Source organism: Cupressus sempervirens, chromosome 7 (genome assembly GCF_028749045.1).
Source record: "Cupressus sempervirens isolate cs-2001-9-10 chromosome 7, ASM2874904v1, whole genome shotgun sequence".
NCBI lineage: Eukaryota > Viridiplantae > Streptophyta > Pinopsida > Cupressales > Cupressaceae > Cupressus > Cupressus sempervirens.
The window spans coordinates 68,551,110-68,573,759 of NC_143124.1; the positions used below are offsets into that span (position 1 = coordinate 68,551,110).

The 22,650-nt window shown below is 31.5% G+C and overlaps 1 pseudogene; it reads left to right on the top strand.

The window, feature by feature from the left end:
- LOC149545528 (ADP/ATP translocase 1, mitochondrial pseudogene) overlaps positions 1–22,299 on the top strand; it is a 57,162-nt pseudogene extending 34,863 nt beyond the window's left edge.
- The last annotated feature ends 351 nt before the right edge of the window (positions 22,300–22,650 follow it).

A 22,650-nucleotide genomic window follows, 5' to 3' on the forward strand; every position in this document is an offset into this window, starting at 1 on the left:
TATCGATGTTATTAGACAACTCCCTCAAACTAGTATAACTCAATTGCAAAATTGAAATTTTAAAAAGGGATAGTAAAAATAAAAAATTAAAAAGTCACTATTGATATGCATATTACTTGAGTTATTTGGCAAGTTATTTCTCACTCTCATCCATTCTATTATGAAAATATGGGGAAAACAATGTTATAGACTATTTAACTATAAAAGATAAAAACACTTGTGTAAAAAGAAATGCATTTTCAGTTGTAATGTATATTTATAAAATTGGACCATCCTTACACATCATACATTAAGAAAGAAATTTAGTTTTGAAGAATAATTCAATTTTGAGTATTTAATACTTTTAAAATAAAAACAAAGTCATGAAGCATGGTTACTCCTATCTTGACTTGAAACACATAATAGAATATTTTAGTGGCTTCGAATTTGACTTGAAACAAGTAATAGAGCCAATGGAAATTGACTAACAGCTTGTGATGATTTGATGGTCATGCGTGCTCCTAGACAGACCTATACTATTTGATTTTACCTTTTAGGTCCTCCATGTTATTTGGCATAAATATCATAAAAACAAATGGAAAAGTAATTACTTGTTATAGCAGCTAGTTAAACTCATTTACAAATGTGAAGAGTAAGTCAAAACTTGCCTTGTCTAGTTTCTCTTGAAGCACAACCCATACATATCAATTTGTTTCCAAAAATAATTTTTTTTTTCTTTTTTCTTAGTCTAAATTCCTCAAGCTTCAATGTATAGCAACATCTTTAAAAAAATATTTTACTCTTTATTGTTCATTATACTAGCACTTGTATCAAAAGAGGTGCAATGGTTAGGTTGGTAGTGATTTATAATTTGAATAATATCTATAGGGATTGAAAGATTTGATTGAACAAGGTCTACTATGACACCAACCTTTTTACATGTAAAAATTTGAATTTTTTTTTAGAGTTATATACAATGTTTTTTTGTCCTACTTGTTAAATGTTCAATATTTTATACAATAATTTTTTTTACAAATAAGTAGAGGTTTTTAATGTGACCAATATCCTAGTTAGTATTGCAAATTGACTATGCATATAATTACAAAGCATATTCTAGCACAAATATAATGCACATTGTCTTATTTATTAAAAATAAATATAATATAAGTTAACCTTGATATTAAGTCCAACTTTATTTTAGATCTGGATAAAACACCATCTCTGATTCTACATGCAAAGGATGGGTTTGACTAGACCATACTAGAATTGGGTGGCTTGGAAGACCAAGCTATGCTATTGAATCCTAATACAACAGCTAACCCTAACCTATACTTATTATTTAATTTTGGTCAATTTATTATAATATACATATGATCATGGATTGTAAGTAATTTTATAAAAGATGGTATATTATATATATTAAACAAAATAATTGTATAAAATATTTTATACATATGTTAATAAAAAATAATTTATTAAATAATTTTCATTTTTACTTTCAATAGAAAAATGTGATAATTATTTTAAAATTTCTAATTAGATTTTGTAAAATTTCTAATAGAGTTAATAATACTATTAAAATTTATTTTTTGAATAAATTTTAAATTAATAATCTATCCTCTATTTTACAACCTCTACAACTTACTTTTAACTAATTCATATAAGTAAAAGCCTAATTTAACTACAATTAAAAGATAGAACTTACTCTTGAGTGAGTCTTAGTGTATATTGTATAAGTTAGAATCATGATGCAAAAGATATAAAGCTAAAGCCAAACATCTAACAAACTAAATCAATTAACAAACATATATGATAAACCAAAAGGAAACTAAATAAAAAAAACATGCAAACCTGTGTCTCTTAGTAGCCTCCCTGATATATAAATGTGGTTGTGATTATGGATGTGTGCTCAAATATGGTGCTCAAGCTTCAACAATGGATGGATTTGATAGATGTATGGAAATATGAGTGTCACCAAATAGCATTTTGAAAGTAATTAACTACTCAAAAGGTGGATGACTTGTGAGGAGAAAAGGAATCAATTTATAGACAATTGGGTGAGAAGGTGATAAGAATTTTTGATGGATAGTTAACTAAGTGAGGTGTGAGATAGGCTTCAATTGACTGAGATAGGTGGAGGAGACAAACTTTTGTGTTTAGAGGTGGACGAGGGAAATGTGGCATGAGAGTGGACTTAGGCTTGAGTCAGAGGGAATAAATCATGCCTTAATTTATGCAAGTGATATGGAGAGGGATTTTAGACTTGGAAGAGGAGGTAAAGTGTTCTAGTTAAGGTGGGTGAGGTGGCTAAGTTGACTGTATGATGTGGGAGGTGGATGGATTTGTTAGAGAAAAGGTTGGTGGGTGAGCTTAATTAATTAAATGAATTATTTAATTATAAGGGGAATAATTGGTGCATGTGAGATTTAATTAAATAAATGAATTATTTAATTAAAAGAGGAATATTTGGTGCATACGATTTAATTAATTAAATAAAGTATTTAATTAAAAGAGGAATATTTGGTGCATGTGATTTAATTAAATAAATAAATAATTTAATTAAAAGAGGAATATTTAGTTCACGAGATTTAATTAAATAAATGAATTATTTAATTAAAAGAAGAGTTTTTGGTGCATGAGCTTTAATTAATTAAATTAATTAAATAGAGATGAGCTTTGGAGATTAAATTAAATGGGTTTTGCATTTATTTAATTTAATAGAGGAAGGGGGATTTTATTAATAAATTAGATTATTGGTTATCTATTATTTTATTAATTAGGCTAAAATTAATTAATTAAATTAATTAATTAGGAGATAGCACTAAAATAATTTAATACTTAATTAAAATATGCTTTAGAAGATGACTACATTTGATTAAGAATTTATTTGACCAGATTTAGGTGTCTACATTTTGCCTCTCCTGGATATAGTGTTGGTAAAACACTATTTTGATGTCATTTTTAAATAATAGAAGACACAAAGAAGATTTTTAAAGCAACTAGGTTGCCTCAATCTTGATAAAAGACTTTAATGTATGATGCCCCTTCAAGAAGGCGGTGAGGAGAGAAAAAGATACTAGACGCCATCTTGAAAAGTAAGAAAATTAGAGTGAGATGGAGGACACACAAAGGATGAAAAAGGTATATAAGTGGCTTATACTCTCAATACAAGAGTACAAGACAAAGAGAGATTATTTGTACAAATTAGATAAAATTGTGAGATAGGATGGATGACATAGGGGGTGAATGGAAGATTTTCCTTTTTAAATTGAACCCTTAGGATGTGATGGATGAATGGGTGGAATTTTAGTGACCGGCCAAGGTTACTAAGAACATCAAGGCCTAGATATCATTTTTTCATAGGACTAACTAAAAAAAAACACACAAGGACTACCCCAACATCACACATGAAACCCAATAGGAATCATAGTGGAAACAACACTAGGTAACCCACAAACAAGACATATTTCCCAAGTGCACCATGTAATCATAAATGATTATATGTTTCAATATGAAAGGGTTATACCTAACTGAATCATAGGTAGAAAAGAAAAAATAAAAGACATATCAACACTTTTCTCACTAATTACCCCATTCACAACACACCACGATATGAATGATCATGGTGACCCTGAGGAGGGGATAACCATATTGCTTAGAAAAGATAATGAAGAACCAAAATTAAAATACAACATCAAAAGAAAGAGTAAATTGATAAATAATAACTAAGTGCCAAAGAGATTGGTAGGACTCGATACTTACTGACCCAAGTCTGAAGAGAGAAAAAATGTATCTTGCAAGGACATATTGGTAGCACCTAGCACCTAGATTCAAAAGAAACCAAAAATTCTAAGGAAAACACTTTAGTGACACATGATCTCACATAAGGACTTTCTAAATCTTGAAACAAGAAGAGATAGAGGCTCTAATCAAATGTGAGATGTCATGAGATTGGGCTACATATAATGGGAGTGACTAATGATGATGACTAAGGACTAACAATTGATGAGTTGATGACTGGTGACTCATATGGGGGATAGTGTGTACAATGAAACTGACTAAGATATTTATAAGGATGACATTGTATAGGAGCTATGTTTAGGGGATGGTGAGGATATGTTGGTGCTATGTACATGAGTGGAAGGTTGAATGGGATGGATTGGTGGTGGTGCAAATAAATGCAAGATGGTGTCCTAGTTAAGTTAAAAAGTCAAGTTAATAGGAATGATATACCTTGAAACAAGTCAAGGATTGGGAAGTATGGATCCCAATGATGATGATTGGATTTTGATAAAGGCTTTCAACAAGGCTAGAAAAAAGAATAAGGGTGTAATTGGATGGGTTTATTGATGCACAATCCTAGATAGCTAGAGGGGAAGAATGGGATGGAGGCACATGTGATGGTAGATTGCTAGGAGCTTTAAGATATAAGTGGATGGTATTAAGTTGCATAGGGATAGTAAAGCTCTAGATACCAATGACAAGAGATATGTTAGGTGATGAAAATATGGAGGAGATATTGGGAGGTACAAGGATGTAAGCGAAAGGTATGGTGGATAGGAAGATTTAGATATAGCAATGTGGGAAGATAGGGATTGGAAGATGAAGAAGGAAATGGACTAAGAATAGGGAGATGGGAGGTGGACAGGATAGGGTCTCTAAGGAATACAATCCTCCTAGTTATAATGGTATGCATGAAGAGGACTTAAGAGGGGTACAATAGGATGGAAGATAGGGTAACAAAAATATGAGGGAGGTAGATAGAGGCTAACTAAGATGGGTGGATGGAGCTAAAGGAAAAGATGAAGATGGATTATATGGAATTATATGGAAGAAAGAATGGGTGGATACACATTATGCTTAGAGAGTGAGTTTCAAAAGGTGACCAAAAGCATGTATGTATGGTGGTAACCTATATATATAGCGAGAGAGAGAGAGAGAGAGAGAGAGAGAGAGAGAGGAGGAAGATGAGACATGTATGGTGGGTAGAGGAACTTGCCCCCAAGTGTGTAGAGCATTTGTATGGAAAGATAATGCATGATGCTTGTTTGCCAAGCTTTCATCATGGTACTTATCAAAGGTTCTTGTTTGCCAAGTTTTCACCATTAGACAATTTTTTTGTTTGACTTTTTTGACTTTTTGACTTTTTTATATTTTTGTTGGATTTTTACTCATAGATGTTGGTAGGATGGGTGAATAAGGAAACATGAAAAAATTGGGTTAAATGAGTAGAATGGTGGGTGGGAATTTTAAGATAATGGATGGGTAGATGTAAGACTTGTGGATAAATGTATGAGAAAATTGGAAAGATCATCATTGGAATACACCCTGAAGGGTGATGAAGTAGTGGAAAAGATGATGTTGAATGAGATTAAGGAGAAATGGAGTAGGAGGAATATAAGGACCAAAAGTAAAGTTGGAAGACAAAGGATTGGTAATGTAGGATGAGAAGCATAAGGACTAAGAATGAATTTGGGGGATGGAGGATGAGTGTATGAAGATTTGGATAAACTATGAATAGATGAAGATTTTTGAGTGGAAGGAGTGGATGCTAATTGATATTTTTCTTTGAGATGAATTTCTGTTATGAGTATTTTGGGTACCTACATGATTTTTGACTTTTTCATTTTGGGCCATTGTGGCCTTTTGAATTTTTCTTTCTTTTAGATTAGATGTTCCTCTTCTTGAACATGTATTTTAGATGGGACATGTTGATACTTGGATTTTTGAGGATTTTTGGATTGATACTTTTAAAGTTTGGCATCCATGCATTAGCCATGGTATGGGAACAAGAGCATGAATGATATGAAGAGATTATGGATGCAATGATAGAGGTTGAAGGTTAGAAAGAATTCAAGGATGAGTGCCTTTGATGATATAGATTATGGATTGGAGGGAATGAAGTGATGGATTGGAATATAGGATATGGATGCATGTAATTTCTTGAAATGGATGGAAGGAATGAAGGATAAGGACCTAAAACAAATGAAAGCAAGGAAGGAGTAGGAACCAAAATAGATGGAGGAGATAAAGGATTTAGATTAGGTATATAAGGACCAAAAATGGATGGAAAGGGTGAATGATTTAGATAAGGGATATAGTGACTCAAAATGGAGGGATGGAAAGAAGTAGTAGGGTAAAGGCCCAAAAAATGGATGTGGACTAAGATGGATGGGAAATTTTGGGTGAAGATGGAATGACTTGGGATTGTTAAGGGATAGAAGGGATAGCAACATCTAAAGACACACTTTTATTTCTTTTTTCAATATGATGATCATTATTCGAAAAACAAGATGTGAGTCCATTAGTACTTGGAGGAGTAGAAATTTTGGGTATGAAAATAATTTATTCTTATGTAGATGTATTACCATACACTATAGGAGATGTAGGATCATCAAGTAGAGGGGATGGAGTTTTATTATCTTTCTTTGAATGGGTGGATGGAAATGGGTCTTGACTTAAAGGAATGAATGAAACAATAGGACGTTGAAGTGGAGTGGTGGATAAAAGGGTAGGATTTTGATATGGAGGATATGACAACTACTCTTTAGATGGAGTGGATGGTAAAAATGGATCATGTAGGAGAATAAGTGAGATGGTAGGATCATGAGATGTAGTAGGTATGATGGTAGGATTTTGATAGTAGAGAGATGCATCTTCTACATTTGATTGTGTGTTGTATTTTTGCATCAATGTTTCAAATCACACTCAGTGGTCCATCATCAGAATGTAAAGAGCTAGAGGATGATGGATCACCAAGTGTTATTTGAAACGTTGATGCAAAAATATGACACACAATGAAATCTAGAAAATGCATCTCTCTACTATGATTGATTGTGGAAATTTGTTCATGTTAAGGATTTTGATAATTAATGCCAATAGATATTTCAACATGCTTTTGGACAAGATCTTGACAGAATTGGTTAGGAGTGGATGGTGTAATAAAAGATGTATGGGTGAAATATTCAGATGGATGAATAGGAGTTTCCTCAATGGGGATGGGTAGATGGAGGATGGATTGATGAGGCTCATTAAATGGGGCTTGGATAATGTTAGGAGGAGGATATGTGGCATGAGAGTAGACTTGGGCTTGAATTAGAGGGAATAAATTATGCCTTAATCTATGCAAGTGATCTGAAAAGGGATTGTAGACATGGAAGAGGAGGTGATGTGTTTCAATTAAGGTGGGTGAGGTGGCTAAGTTGATTGCATGATGTGGGAGGTGGATGGGTCTGTTAGAGAAAAGTTTGGTGGGTGAGATTAATTAAATAAATAAATTATTTAATTAAAAGGGGAATAATTTGTGCATGTGAGATTTAATTAAATAAATAAATTATTTAATTAAAAGAGGAATATTTGGTGCACGAGATGTAATTAAATAAATAAATAATTTAACTAAAAAGGGAATATATAGTGCATGTGATTTAATTAAATAAATAAATTATTTTATTAAAAGATGAATATTTGGTGCATGAGATTTAATTAAATAAATGAATTATTTTATTAAAAGAGGAATATTTGGTGCATGAGATTCAATTAATTAAATAAATTAAATAGAGATGAGCTTTGGAGATTAAATTAAATGGTTTTGCATTTATTTAATTTAATAGAGGAAAGAGAATTTTTTTTAATAAATTACACTATTAGTTGTTTCTTAATTTATTAATTAGGCTATAATTAATTAATTTAATTAATTAATTAGAGGATAGCACTAAAATAATTAAATATTAAGTATTTAATTAAAATATACTTTAGAAGATAAGTAAATTTGATTATGAATCTATGTAATCAAAATTAGATGTCTACACATATTATTTAATATTTAGTTTAAATTGAAATATTGTTATTCAAATCATAAAATATATAAATAAACATATTACAATATAATCTTTTTTTGATTTTATAATTAAGTTTTATTAAAAATTATTTTTAAGAGTTTTATTTTTATAAATTTTTAAAAATTCTAGCCTATAAATATATTGCGAAAATACATCTATTATTATTTTTTAAATTACAACTTATAAATTATAATGTTTTAATATTTTTTAATAGATTTTTTAAATTTTATTTTGATTAGAAAAGAAATCAACATCATCCCAATTAAACAAATGAATATATATTTTTATGTTTAAAAATAGATTTCTTTATATAAATTTTTGGGTTGAATTTAATAATTATCAACTTTGCCTTTTGATAGATGTACTGGCTTGTACGTCAATGGATTGTGGAAGTGGCTCACCATTGATCATACCAATTGCACCCACATGTTCACTTGCTATATCACCATCGATGTGTAGTGCTCTGTCGATCAACACATCGTACATATGATATCATGAAATCAAATCATGCATATGATATCATGAAATCAAATCCCTCACCACCTCCTTTCATGGGTTCAACCCCCTGGGAATCAAACTTAACATCTGTAACACCATCTTCTCCTTCTCCTCATTCCCTTATCCCCTCTCTCCTCTCACACTAGCTTTTTTGTAATGCTAGGACTGTCACTCCTTTACCCCTCTTGTAACATCAAGTCTTGTGTCATGTGAGGACTATTGCTCCTACCACTGGCTCTCCTATAATTCTAGGTCTCCTGTTACACTAGAAGGATTCCTATTCTAGGAAACCACCATGGGAGGGCTTGGGGACATTAGAAAGATGGTTTTTTAGTACTAGTCACAGTTGCATTCAATCAACCCCACACACTCCATATGGTTTAAGGTGACAATGGGCCGAGGGAGCTAAATATCAAATTGTTTTGTTAATATTCTTTAATACAAAATATCCATGTGTTAATCTCATCAAGGGAAAACACAATCATTATCACTTTCCTTACCAAAACATCAATGACAATGTCCATCATCGCTTTGTGGAGCTGATGATCTACAACAAACTCACCCTTTTCTATCACCATTTTTTATTTTGTCAGTGTCCAACATTGAATCTAGTGGCTATCCTCCTACAAAATAGCCTATCAAATAAGTATTGAAATTTAAATATATTCATTTTTGAAAAAATAAAAAAATTAGAAGGTATTTTTTAATATAATGATCAAAGATGTTTATTATTTTAAGTGAAGGAAAAGAATGAGGCAATTTCTTTAGGCAAGAGAGGTTTTAATAGACACCAAAATAATTTAATATTGAAACAATATAAAACTAATATCTACAACATATTTTTATCAATATTTAAAAGTTTTACAAGAGATTTTTAAATAGATACTAAAATAATTTGATATTGAAACAATATAAAATTAACATATACATAATAATTATTGAACCTATATATATGAATAATAATTACCAAGTGATTTATAGACATAACTAAATTAATACCTCTAGCTAAGGAAGCAAGCTTGATCATGTTCATTAAATTTAGAAGTGATCTAGACCACTTAGACCTAGTAAGTGAGTGGATAGTACTAGTTTTTTGGAAGTTTGAGCCCAATCAGTATGTTGTCTTGTAGATGTCAAATGGACTAGTTTAGAGTTAAAAATAAGGTAGAAATTTAATGCTATATCTCCCTATAGATCTCTCCCTCCTCCATATTTGAAACATAAAATAACCTTATTATTAAAAAATTTAAATAAAAAATTATATCTATATTCTTATTTTAAGTACTATAGATACACTTCAAATAATTCTACATCATTCATTTATTTAATATTATTTTTAATGTTAATTATTTTGAGAAAAAGAAAAAGAAAGGAAGAGGGATATGGAGAGGGGAAGGAGAGAGAGGAGGAGAGGGGTGGGGCGGGGTAGTGGTGATGGAAGATATAAATATATAAAAAAGAGAGTGAAAAAGGAGGAGATATAAAGATAAAGATAGAGGCAGAAAGTAATAGAGAAAGAGAGGTAGAAATGGGGAGATATATTGAGATAGGGGAGGGGGAAGGGGGTGGTGTTAGTTTGTGGTGACTGATTAGGGAAGTACTGTACATACTCCATAATTCCTCAATGGGGTTTAGGGCTAGCTCGAGCCCTAAGTGGGGGTTTGGGGGCGTGGCCCTTGAGATTTTTTTTTTTGGGGCTATTTTATCAACATTTTATGGCCTACATGTTGTAACTAATTTAACCTTAAAGTGGAAAAAATACATGTATAAAAAGGGCTTAGGGTTAGGGATTTTCATATATATTATGTAAAAATCAGTTCTTGCAATGATATTGAGCTATAAGGAATTACAGATTGTAATCAGGATGTAATCACTAGATCGTAATAATATTGGACTTGTTATTTGGTGGACATAGCCCAAGGATTGGGTGAACCATTTTAAATCTTGGTGTCTTTTGTTCTCTTCTATGAAATTTAATATATTATTATATTGATTATATTTTCATGTAATTGTTATCTATGTCATTGTTTAATCCTAATAGGGGCAGGGAGGGGGTGGTGGAAGTGGAAGATATAGATAAAGATCACTATAAAGTGAGAAAATGAGATATAAATAGAGGGAGACGGGGGAGAGAGATTTAGAGAGGAAGAGACATAAATAGATATAAATGGTGAGATATAGTGATAGAGAGATATTGAGTTATAAAGAGGATGGGTTTTGTATTAGAAAATTTATAGAATAAATGCATAAATGTTTTAGAGGCGGATTTCTTTCATGCAAAAAGATTGTGATTTTTTTGAACATTTATATAAAGTATTGTATTTCTTTGTATCTTTACCTAGCACTCCTCTTTTTCCAACTTTCTTCCTCGCAATTTCTCATAAATTAAAATCTTTGTGATTTTGGTAAAAAAAAGTATCTCTATTGAGGAACTTGTCTTTTACCTACTCGAACATGACAAAATATTTTCCAAGTACTTTTAGTGCTAAGTTTAAAAGTAGAAATGATATTTTACATTTTTCATATAAATCATTTTATTTATTGTGATGGGGTTGTCTAAACATAGGAAAAACTTATTGTTGGTTATTTTTGCCCCCATCCAGCTCATTGCATATAACTGATTTGAGAGGTCTTCAATGGGCTAGATTCTTTGGTGAGTTAACATGCAAGTTTGCAATTAACTATTCATGTTACTCCATTGTGCTATTTTGCAAAGGTCACTTTGGTGGCCTGCGAAATAGAAAAAGTGTTTTGTTATTTCTTCTACTGTGCATTTGAAAATGTGCCAACTATTAAATTTAAAGCTTATCTTCATCAACAGTTGTGTTTTAATCATTCAATGTGAGATTTTTGCAGAATTTGGGCTATCCATTTTAAATGAAAAGATCTTAATCGATGGTCCTCCACTCTTGGGGAAGATATGATCTTTTTCACGTGGGTTAACTCCAAAGGTATATGCAGGTGGGATAATGTGTGTGTTATCCCTACCCACATTTTCTTTGATAACATTACAAGTTGATCTTTTGCATCCAACACATGTCTCCAAGGCTAGTTCTTTAATGCTAGGTGACCCTTTGGGCCTTGTTTTACAATGCTAATATATTTCCATGTCTATTTTATTGCTTTTAATGATTAGTTCTTTTGGGATTTGATCTCTTACGACTGGGTGCATTTCTTTTTGGCTTTCCTATCGTTTCAAACAACAAGTTGCACTTCAAAGATCAAATATTATTTTGATATCCATTTATTGATCTTTGCAACTCTTACCTCCGATCTTGTTTGGATTTGAACTTCAATGCTTCATTTGAGCTATGCCTAATCTATAAAGACAAGTTGTAAATACTTTTCCTGGGTTCTTCTCTATTTTCATTTTTGCAACAACATATGCTTTGTAAATTAGTTACATTTTCTTCCATTAATGACAACTCAATTTTTGTACCTTTTCTTACATTGATTTGTACATATAGATATATTTCCTTATGTTGAATGCTTTCCTTTTGTCTTCCTAGTATACACATTGTGTCAATTTTCTCATAAATGCTACATTGTGAAAGCTATTTTTTCCTTGTATCAACTCATTAATTCTGACCTATGTGTGAGTTTTGGGAGATATATAGAGTCAAGATCTATGCATTTGGGTTTTCCATTCATGTTTTGCACATTTATAGCTAGATTTGTAACCATTATTTCAATCTAGTGCATCACCCCCTTTCCCTTTCATCATTTATTTTTATGCATTCTCTCTCCCTTTTCCTCAAAAGTTTTCGTTTAGGTGCATCTTGATTTTATGGAAGCTAGCCTTTTCCAAGTATTTAACCTTAGAAGGTAATTCCTACACTTGGAGGTTGTTTTCATGTTGTGCAAGGTCACTTGAGGGTCATATCTCAAGCAAGGGTGTAGATTTTTGTGTCAAAATTTTTTGGCATGCCTATTTGGATAAGTTTTTAGTTCATAAGTTTGTTGGTTAGCTAGTTTGAAGATCCATTCACTAAGAAATTGGGTGTTTTTCTCAATGCCATCAGCCTTTGGATGAATTCACCTAACACCATGGTGACTTTATGCATCTACTATTTTCAATAGAACAAGTGTTGGTATGATTTTTGGTCTTTTATGTTTCTTTAGGATTTCTATGAAGCTGCTTACTTAAATGCTTTATTATGGATTCCCTTTATAGAGATGCCTCCTACTTTCCCCCACATCATGAAGAGGCTATTCCTTAGCCCTCCCATCCTCTATCTCAGCCACAACCTGGTTATGACCAAAAGGATTACCTAGATCACTAAGAGGTTCATTTTACTCCAACCCAACATGTTATTCATAGCCATGAATATGTGAAAATTTCTCCTAGTTCATCATAATCCACTAGTTCCAGGAGAAGAAAGACATGAAAATCTAATCAAGCCCATATGTGGACTCCACCTTGAGTTTGGTGTAAAGAAAACTTGCAACAAAGAATATAATTGTTTCCACATAACCCATAATAGATCTAAAATAAATATGTACTTAAAATAGACATGAAAGAGAATAGACAACATATCCAAAAAAATTGTGACACAAGATATACCCTAGGAAACCCTCATTGAGGGAAAAACCCAACCTCCAAAAGCATCCATCACATGTATTATTCAGCTAAAATACCATTTGAATACAACCATAGAAGCCTTCAAAGCCAACTGAGCAATCTATGTGAACAAGCATGAATCCACACATCCCATGCCATGCTTCCAACCTTCACAAATGCTCCCTTGGCTAACCTATCAGGCCTTGTCCTGCTCAACTCTTTCCCTTTTTCTCTTCTCGCATGCAACAACTACCATTGTGGCTATTATATAGTAGCAAGTCCTATAAAACCACCAAGTGGTATTACATAAACCATGTGCTACCTAACCTATTGAACCCACATTTAATATTGGAAATTTAATTCTTTCCCTAAATATTAAATGATTACATGAAATAGTACCATAATGTTACAATACAACTCATCAAGTATATCAAATGGGAATCTTTACATGTTGCATGTCTATCTAGGTGCTCCTAGATACAACATTACATAATAAAATTTAATAATAAAATATTTAAATATTATGAAATGTGTGCAACACTCATTATGTCAACAATCTCCCACTTGTTGTATAAATTGCATAGGGTCAATTTGTAGCCACATAAACGAACAAGGAAAAAATCCCTACTGGCACATCCACCATCATGGATCAAAGTACATGAAGAGCTCCATCTCAGTACCCACAACAAAATTAAAGTATCCAGCATCTCAAACATGAATGATCTCACCTCCTATTATGCCATTGCTACTGGACATACATAGAAGCCATCCAAAGAGAAAACCACCCAACTTGTCATAGTAGAAGATCATAAAATCTTGTACCAACTGAAATACCAAGCACAAAAAACCTAATCCAATGGTAATAAAGTGTATCCATAGTTGTCAAAAAAAATCCATAGCTAAAATAACACCCAAAAAAAGTGTCAAATCCATCCAACTATCCATACCTCCAAAGGTATAACAACTGAATCTCAAATCGTTGACATATCCAATCTGTAGCTTGCAATCGCAAGCCTCAAGAGCAATACCTGTCACATGTATACCAAGAAGGTCCCATTGAAAATGATAATGTCAAATCTATAACCAATCCACTCAAAACATCTCAAAGAAGTGAATCCATGTAGTCTCAAGGACATCCACAATACATAAACCAATAACTTCCAAGAATAATTCTCATAAAAAGTCTCCGACACTCTCCCAAGTTCTCCACAACTAATAGAGGAAAGAGATAAAGGAATAACCATGTCATCTCTCACATGACATACATGAGCACAAACTAGTGATCACAATCTCCAACCAATCTCAAATCAATGTAAGTGAAACCAAACATCCAGGAAGATAAAGAGAAACCATGCAAATTATAACTTGCATCATGTCCTTCTATGCACACCTCTAGATGTAAACTATGCAAGTGTGATATTCTCTATTAAACCTCAACAAGAAGCCTCAAAAACACCCAAACCATACCATATAACCAATCATGGATGTAAGCCTCTCACAAGGAGATCAAACTCATAAACCATTCCTAATCCAAGGAATATGCCCAATATATAACCATCTCCCAAACTCAACCAACATAACAACATATGCAAATGGAGATAACCAATGCTCAACCATCTCTCAAATGAACCCTCTAGAACTAAGTCATGTACCATAGCTCAAGATCCATATCCATGAAAGACAAGCATAAATATAATGCACTTGAGAGAATCAATGGGCTATACCTCTTAAGTAGCAAACCGTCGAGTAGACCAAGAGTGGGGAATGAGAATGCTCATTAAGATATCCAAGTCTCCAACCAAGACTCATCTAAGAACAATCTCCTCTCATGTCCATATCAAGTGAATGCCCCTCAGACTCTCTTGGTAAAACCATCAACCATCCCAACAAATACTTCTCTAATCCAAGAGAAATCAGCATCACCACCATCTCTAAGAATCCATGAGCAGCTATAACCAATCAATCTATGCCAAATCAAAATGCAATTTAGAAATATCATGAAGTATCTAGCTTATGATCAATGTACTCAATACAGAGAAACTAAACCAAGATCATTGTCAAAGTTCCAACCATGGCCTCAGGAACATAAACATGACAATATATTCTAACCATCTCAACCAAAGAGACAACATGTTCCATATGAACATACTATAACACGTCACAACTCTAAACACATATCAAGAATATACTATGACACAATAATGAAACCATCCTCACACCAAGGATAATATGTTAAATGATAGCATTAACCACACCTTTATGAAGAACCATGTGAGTCCTCAACATGCAACCATTTCCACACACCATGAAGAAAACTATCTCCACATACCATGAAGAACTATCTCCATACACCATGAAGATAACAAATAACCCGATGAGTCCTCAAGATCTAACCATCTTCACACAAACTAAAGATAACAAGTGCACCATGAAAATTTCAAAGACACTTTTGCAACAATAGGATCTAAGACAAACCTCCAACATCTGCAAACACTCAATAAATATATCAATGTCAATAACTCTCACTCAACCATGGACCTAAATCACCCATGGCATCATAAAATCTATCTCCTACATGATGATCCTCTAGGTCTACACCCACACAACCAAAGTGTGAGTACCAAGTGAAACCAAGTTCTACAAACACAAGAAGATGCACACCAACTAGGAACTGATTTTGCATTGTCACCCAATCACTATTACAAGTTCCCACTAAATTGTGTGTCCAAGCTATCCATGATATCATGATGAATAAACCATCCTCTAACCATGAGAATCAACCAAGGCATAAAACCATCAAAGAACTCAAAGTGCACATCATGAGCTCCTCAAAAGAAACCAAATAACCATGATCCTCAACTGAGAAGATATACCACCATAACCAAATCAAGAATCCAAGCCAATGAACATCAAGGATGTAACTGTATATCCAATTATGTCATCCCAAAATCCATGACAAAATGATCACATTCATGAACCGAGCACTAGTACAAAAATATCAATATATTACTAAATAAACTAATAAAAATTGTAGATATGTGACTAATTTTGATCACATGACCAATGGTAGTTTATTGCCAAACATTTATCTCCCTACCAAATTTATGACTAAACTATTTTAATCATTGATTAGATAATTAATTTAGTCATTTATTGTTGTTACTTGGTAGTTTATATGGTAGTTTATTTTGTAATTTTGGTAGTATATTTGGTTATTTTTTCGGTAGTATATTTGGTAGTTGATTTGGTAGTATATTTGGTAGTTTTTTAGGTAGTATATTTGGTACTTTATTTGGTAGTATATTTGGTAGTATATATGGTAGTATATTTTGTATTTTATTTGGTAGTTTATTTAATCATTAATTTATTCATATTAGGGCACAATGGAATTGAACCACCACCCTCCTACTTATAAAGCAGGTGCTCTTCCATTGAGCTAGTACCCTTTAAAGAACAATGCAAAAAATTGACAAAGTTGTCTTCCCAAAATTAGATCTACAATGATCATGGTCACTATAACATGATATACGCTTCTCAAAGAGCACAAATTTTAGTTATTATGAAAAACAATAATCTAAATCTTTATCAATAATAATTCAATAATTTAAAATTCTTTTGTTCAAGCATTTTAAAATTATATTTCATGTCAATTACACTTTTCTAAATTATTGTAGTGATAGACTCTTATAAAATATAATTTGGAGCACTTTGGCCACACACAAGTATTGTTTCTTGTGTTAACTTCTTAGAAAAAAAAATGATACAAATGATTATGCAATTTATGTCAAGAAAATAGACTTTGCATTAAATAAAACATCAAACCCCATTAAAAAATCACATCTATTAAAAACTATGAAACACAATTAATTGAAATACTCACTTTTTAACATATGGAGGTGCCAAAGGATCAAATATTTCCTCTTCCTTATGCTCAGTTGAGTGCTAAAAGTGTTCATTACACTTGGCATTGATATTTATTGAACCTTAGTCTACAAACAACATAAAAATAGAAATTTGATAAAAATAAGGCACATGAAAATAATTTTTTTTATCAATGGTCTATCATTAAGTTATTCCTAGTAATAGAGAAAGTAGTGCCAATTCATAAATGTAATGAAGAACTAAATAATATTTGTATAATAAATTACTTTAAAAAGCCTATAACAAAAGGAAATAATGGACTAGTAAAGTCTAGTAGGCAATGGCTATGCTTCGCCTGTTGATAACCCCAATTATAAGATAAACTTCATATCCTTGATCATAATGTAATGTCCCATTTTCAGAGCTAGATTTGAATGATAATAGAGCCTAGATACAAAGCTAAACAAAATAATAAATTAAATATAATAAATATACTAATATTAATATTAATAATAATTAAGTTAATTAAGTAAATAATAATACATTGTAAAATATCATTATTCAAACTATTATAACAAAGAAAGAAAATATTGTTAATAATATTACATAATATAATTTATTATTACAAATATGATTAAGAATAACATATAACATAATATTATGAATCATTTATTTTAAGATGATGAATATAATTAAAATAAACTATTAAATTATGATTATGATTATATTCATTTCAAGAAAGATTGAGGAATTAGTTTCAAAAGATCTGCAATCTACCCATATTGAATCATTGTTTCTAGACTATTTGTGGTGATCTGGTAGTGAATTGTGTAGCATGATCTGAGATGAATTTTTGAATTCATTAAAAGCATTTTTTTCCTTTAATATAAACTTTGGAAACATTAATAATCCTTATGACTTTCCCACCACAACCTCCAACCCCACATAGCTCTCTCCTTAAAAAAAATCAAAAGGATATGTAACATAATAGACAACTAATCAAAAATAGTTTCTCATTTTTCCCTTCCCCTAGAAGCTTGAAAACCTTAAACCTTTTTCTCATATTTCTCAAAATATGTAACATAATAGATTACCACTCAAAAATAGTTTCTTAATTTTTCCTTTGAATAGGAGCTCAAATTTTTTTTCCTCATATTCCCAATATATGAAATGTAATAAACTTCTAATCAGAAATAGACCAAGAACTCCAAAAACTTTTTCTACTATTTCTCTTGGAATAAGAGCTTGAAAAAATTTATTTGGACCTCTAATGAGTGTTTCCCAAAGTCAAAAGGCCTCAAAATAAAGATTAAAAGACCAATTTATCACTTTCAGACTTCAAACATGTAGAGTTTATAACAAGGCCTCATGCTACTAAAACTGGGGAGCTGATGGCCTCATTCAACTACTAATCTTGCTAATCAATTTTTTTATATTTAAAAAGAAATTGATAATTAAAAAAAATAAAAATGAATTTATGAAGACAATTATGGAAACACTGGTTTAGAGAAGATTTTAAAAACATCCTTTCGATTAGTTGTAACTAAGATCAATTTGTTATGAGTAAATGCTAATATATTAAATCTCGATAGGAAATATCATACCTTTTAAATATTCACTCAGTAAGTTTCTTATTAAAAATTTGAAATACCATACTATCCCAAAAAGATCCATATACAAATGGACAAATTTTCCACTTTGTTTCTCTCTCCTAATGTTCATAACTCTCAGATAATTGAGGGAAAACATAGAATATCTATATCTGATTTTAAAGACATGTCCTCTATAATTCTCTAAGAGGGAATTGGCTCTTTCAAATCCCAAAATTGAAAATTTTTGCATTTTTTTCAAAATTGGCAAACTACAATTAGAATGTCGAACTTCTCATTTTGTCTCAAAAATAGGTTATTAGAATTCCCACTAGCAACTAGGAATTAGAATCCCCTACTTGCACTTTTTGAAGAGTGTAAAATTAATAGATTAGACTATTTTTTTAAATCTTCCTACAACTCCAAGCTTACGAATAAAAATGTATCTTCTCACTCATCTTTGGAGTGAAACAAAAAGTTTAAAATTTATAAAAATAAAGAATGAAGATTTACAAAAACTTGATTTAGCTAAATCTAGATTTGTAGAAATCTATATTTGTATAGTTCCAAGAACCAAATGGAGCCTAATTTATCGAGTTGTAAAGGATTCACCTCTCTTAATTAAATCTATATTTCCCTAAAAAATGTTCCCAGCTTGCATGAAACTAAACTACATGCACTTCTCTACTGAAAAAAGTTCACCTTTACAACTTGTCCTCATTTCACAATATCACACCAAGAATCCTACTAACTAACTTAAACTATCTACCTACATGCTTATTTTAACACAGTGGAGTAGCTAAAAAAAATCACATACAAGAAATGCATTAAGGATTACAACAAATGTGGACTCCACATATATTTCCATTACTCCATGAATCATAAATGTTTCAGATGAAACAAATGATACACCTATGTGCCTGCATTGACTTTGAATTTGTGTGCTTATAATGTAAGGCAATCTAAAATACATTACGGGCATCTACTACCACTATCCCATAAAACATAAAACACATTCTTCAATTGTCCAGTTTTTAAAATACCTATTTACTTCTGTAACTACTGTTGACCTTAGTGCATAACATTCATCATATAAAAAACATGTTAGGTATTTTTTATTTATAGTAGCTAGGATACTTATTTATCCACACAAACAAGAACTATAAATACATAGCCACCTACTTGGGCAACATTGAGTTGAACAATGACCCAGAACCACCATATACTACAACATATAACCAAATAATTGTTAAACAACATTCACAACTAGAATACAAAGCACTAATTTGGTTGATAGGGTTAAGCTTGAGATATGAGAAACCAGTAGGGTAGGCAAGCATTCATAAGCTTGACAAATAGAATACTGGGTGTGTTCCAAATTTGGAATCAAGAACCTACACAGTTTAGTTCCCCAAAAAAGGCTTTCTATTTTGAACAATTTAAGTTAAAAATCCACCAATATATTCAACAAATTTTAATAGTTGACTTATAGGGTAACATTCACAACTAGAATGCAAAACATTAAGTTTGTTGATAGGGATAAGCTTGATATATGAGAAACAAGTAGAGCAAGTAAGATTTGATAAGCTTGAGAAATAGATTATTGGGTGTGGTCCAAATTTGGAATCAAGATCCAATAGAGTTTACTCCCCAAAAAAAGGCTTGTATTTTGAATAATTTAAGTTAAAAATATACCAATATATTGAACAAATTTTAATAGTTGACTTGTAAGGTAGTTGGTGGCAAATAATTTGATCCAAGGGCTTGGTAGATTTGAGGAAGTAATGGCAATATAAAGTTGTCTTAATGGTCAGAACATATGACACCTTTTGGCATGCCTTCTTTTATATGATATTGGAAGAAAACCTTGAAAGTTAAGTGAAAGCTAGAAAACAAGGTAGCTAGGTCATTATTTACTGACAGGAAATATATTTTAATTTTTCTCTAAATTTAATTCCTGAAAGTCAGGCATACTATTTTGATATTAATCTTTATAAACATCAATATTATTTCTCTAGTTTGTTTGTCATTATGGTATCAAATGAATGTATCTATTTTGCAAATATTATATTTTAACATCACTCAAAGTTTGTAGGTATTATAATCTTTCAAACTCTTAACAGGTCAGGAAATTTTAGAGATAGTGCTAAGAGACTTGTAAACATGATTGCAATCTCTTATATTTTTCAAAATTTCCACTATTTTTTTGTAAATAGTATATTTTAACATGCATCAAAGTCTGCAGACATCATAATCTTTCAAACTCTTTAATAGGTTAGGAAATTGTATGTGTGAGTACTAAGACTTATAAAAGTGATTGCAATCTCCTACATTTTTCAAAATTTCCACTCATCTATTTTGTGGCTAGCATCTTACTTCTGTGAAAACCATACTGCAATCAACAAAAAACTTGTAAATCAATTTTTATGTTTTTCTAATAATTTGAATTATTTAAATTTCTAAATCACATGCTATCTCAAAAAATTGTATATTAAATAGAAAAATAACAACAAAATGATAAAATGCATGATCTAATGAACAACAATCAAGTATAGTACAAATTATACAAGAAAAATGGTGGTTGTGAAAATGTTCTAAATATAGTAGAGCACCAAAATAGAATCATAGAAAATAACATTTGTCCCAGGAGTTAATGACATCCTCCTAGAGACTCAATGAAGTTTCATAAATAAGTTTCAGATGTGGTTATTTTGTTTGTTACAGTTTGATAAAAATGTAATGTACTTATATAATTTGTATGCCACAATGTGTGTGATCCATAAGGGTATGAAGAAGACTAAGAATGATTAGTTTGGAGATTGTATTTTGCACATTTCTATCCTCCTTTCATGCATAGTTCAGCATAGGCTCTTCACTACAACATTGATATCAGGTCAGAATGTTAGAGTGACACCAATTTCCATTAGTTGTGCAGAAGTGATCTGGTCAAACATTTCCTGGTTCAAGACCTTCACTAAACTAGCAGGCTAGCCAAAATTCCTTACTGTGTCCTCAGGGATAGCTATCAACCCCTTTGCAAGGATATGGTGGTTCATAGAGTGCACTTTTGCATGCATCTAAATGGAGAAATTTGATTGTGGAAATTCCAAACATCTCACCTGTTAATGTTCTAGCACCTTCAGATAAAGGTGTGAAAGGTTTCATTATTTATTTTTTGATGGGTGATATCTATACCGTTGTATCCAATAATGGCAACTACCCCCATTAAACGAGTCAAGTTGTTGATTCAAAATTAGGATGAAATGTTGAAGTCTGGTCATCTCTCTGAGCTATACCAAGGAATTGGAGAATTTTTTGGTTGAACAATAAGGATGAAGGTATCATTTCTTTATGGAGAGTAAATACTCCCAATGTCATTTTCTATTTCCCCTCTTAGATACTAAACTTTTCCTTTAAGGATTACTTTATGAAACTATTCAATTTTAAGAAAGAGAAGGATGGCCACTAGAAATGGTTTGCTTGAAATCTTGCTTCTAGTGGTGCAGTTGGTGCACCATCTCTTCTTTTTGTTTATTCTTTGGACTATGCTCAAACAAGGCTTGCTAATGATGCCAATTCTATAAAGAAAGGAGGAGAAAGACAATTTAATGGACTTGTTGATGGATACTATAAAACTCTAAAGATAGATGGTGTTGTTGGTTTTTACCTTGGATTCAACATCACATGTGTAGGGATTATTGTGTACCGTGGTTTGTACTTTTGAATGTATGATTCCCTATATCCAGTTGTTTTGGTTGGGGATCTTCAGAATAACTTCCTTGCAAGTTTTCTTCTTGGTTTGGGTATTACAATTGGTGTTGGTCTTGCTTCATATCCTACTAACATTGTACATAGAATAATGATGATGACATCTGGTGAGGCATTGAAATACAAGAGTTTTTCAGATCCCTTATGTACAAAATGGAAGCTTGCAATGAAATATTTCTCAACAACCATCCATATATCAAAATAGCATGTAATACTAGAGTAAATTATTGAGCTTGAATCTAAGCGCAAATTTGTGAAATATATTTTAGTTGATTTTTGTTCCCTACTCAATTTCCTCATTGTTGGCTTTAATTTTTTGAGATCTTAGATGCTCTTGGACTATGTACAATACCTAGTTATTATTTTGTGATAGCAATTTTGATTAAGAGATCAACAATATAGTAGTAATTTAGGGCTTTTTTGGTTTTTTCCTAAAACCTAATTATATTCAAGATGTTGTAGGGTTTCTTAAATATCTCTAATGTAACCTTTAAGTGCTATTGAGTAATAAATCATTGTGATTTTATATAGGATATGTTTGGGGATGGAGACTGTA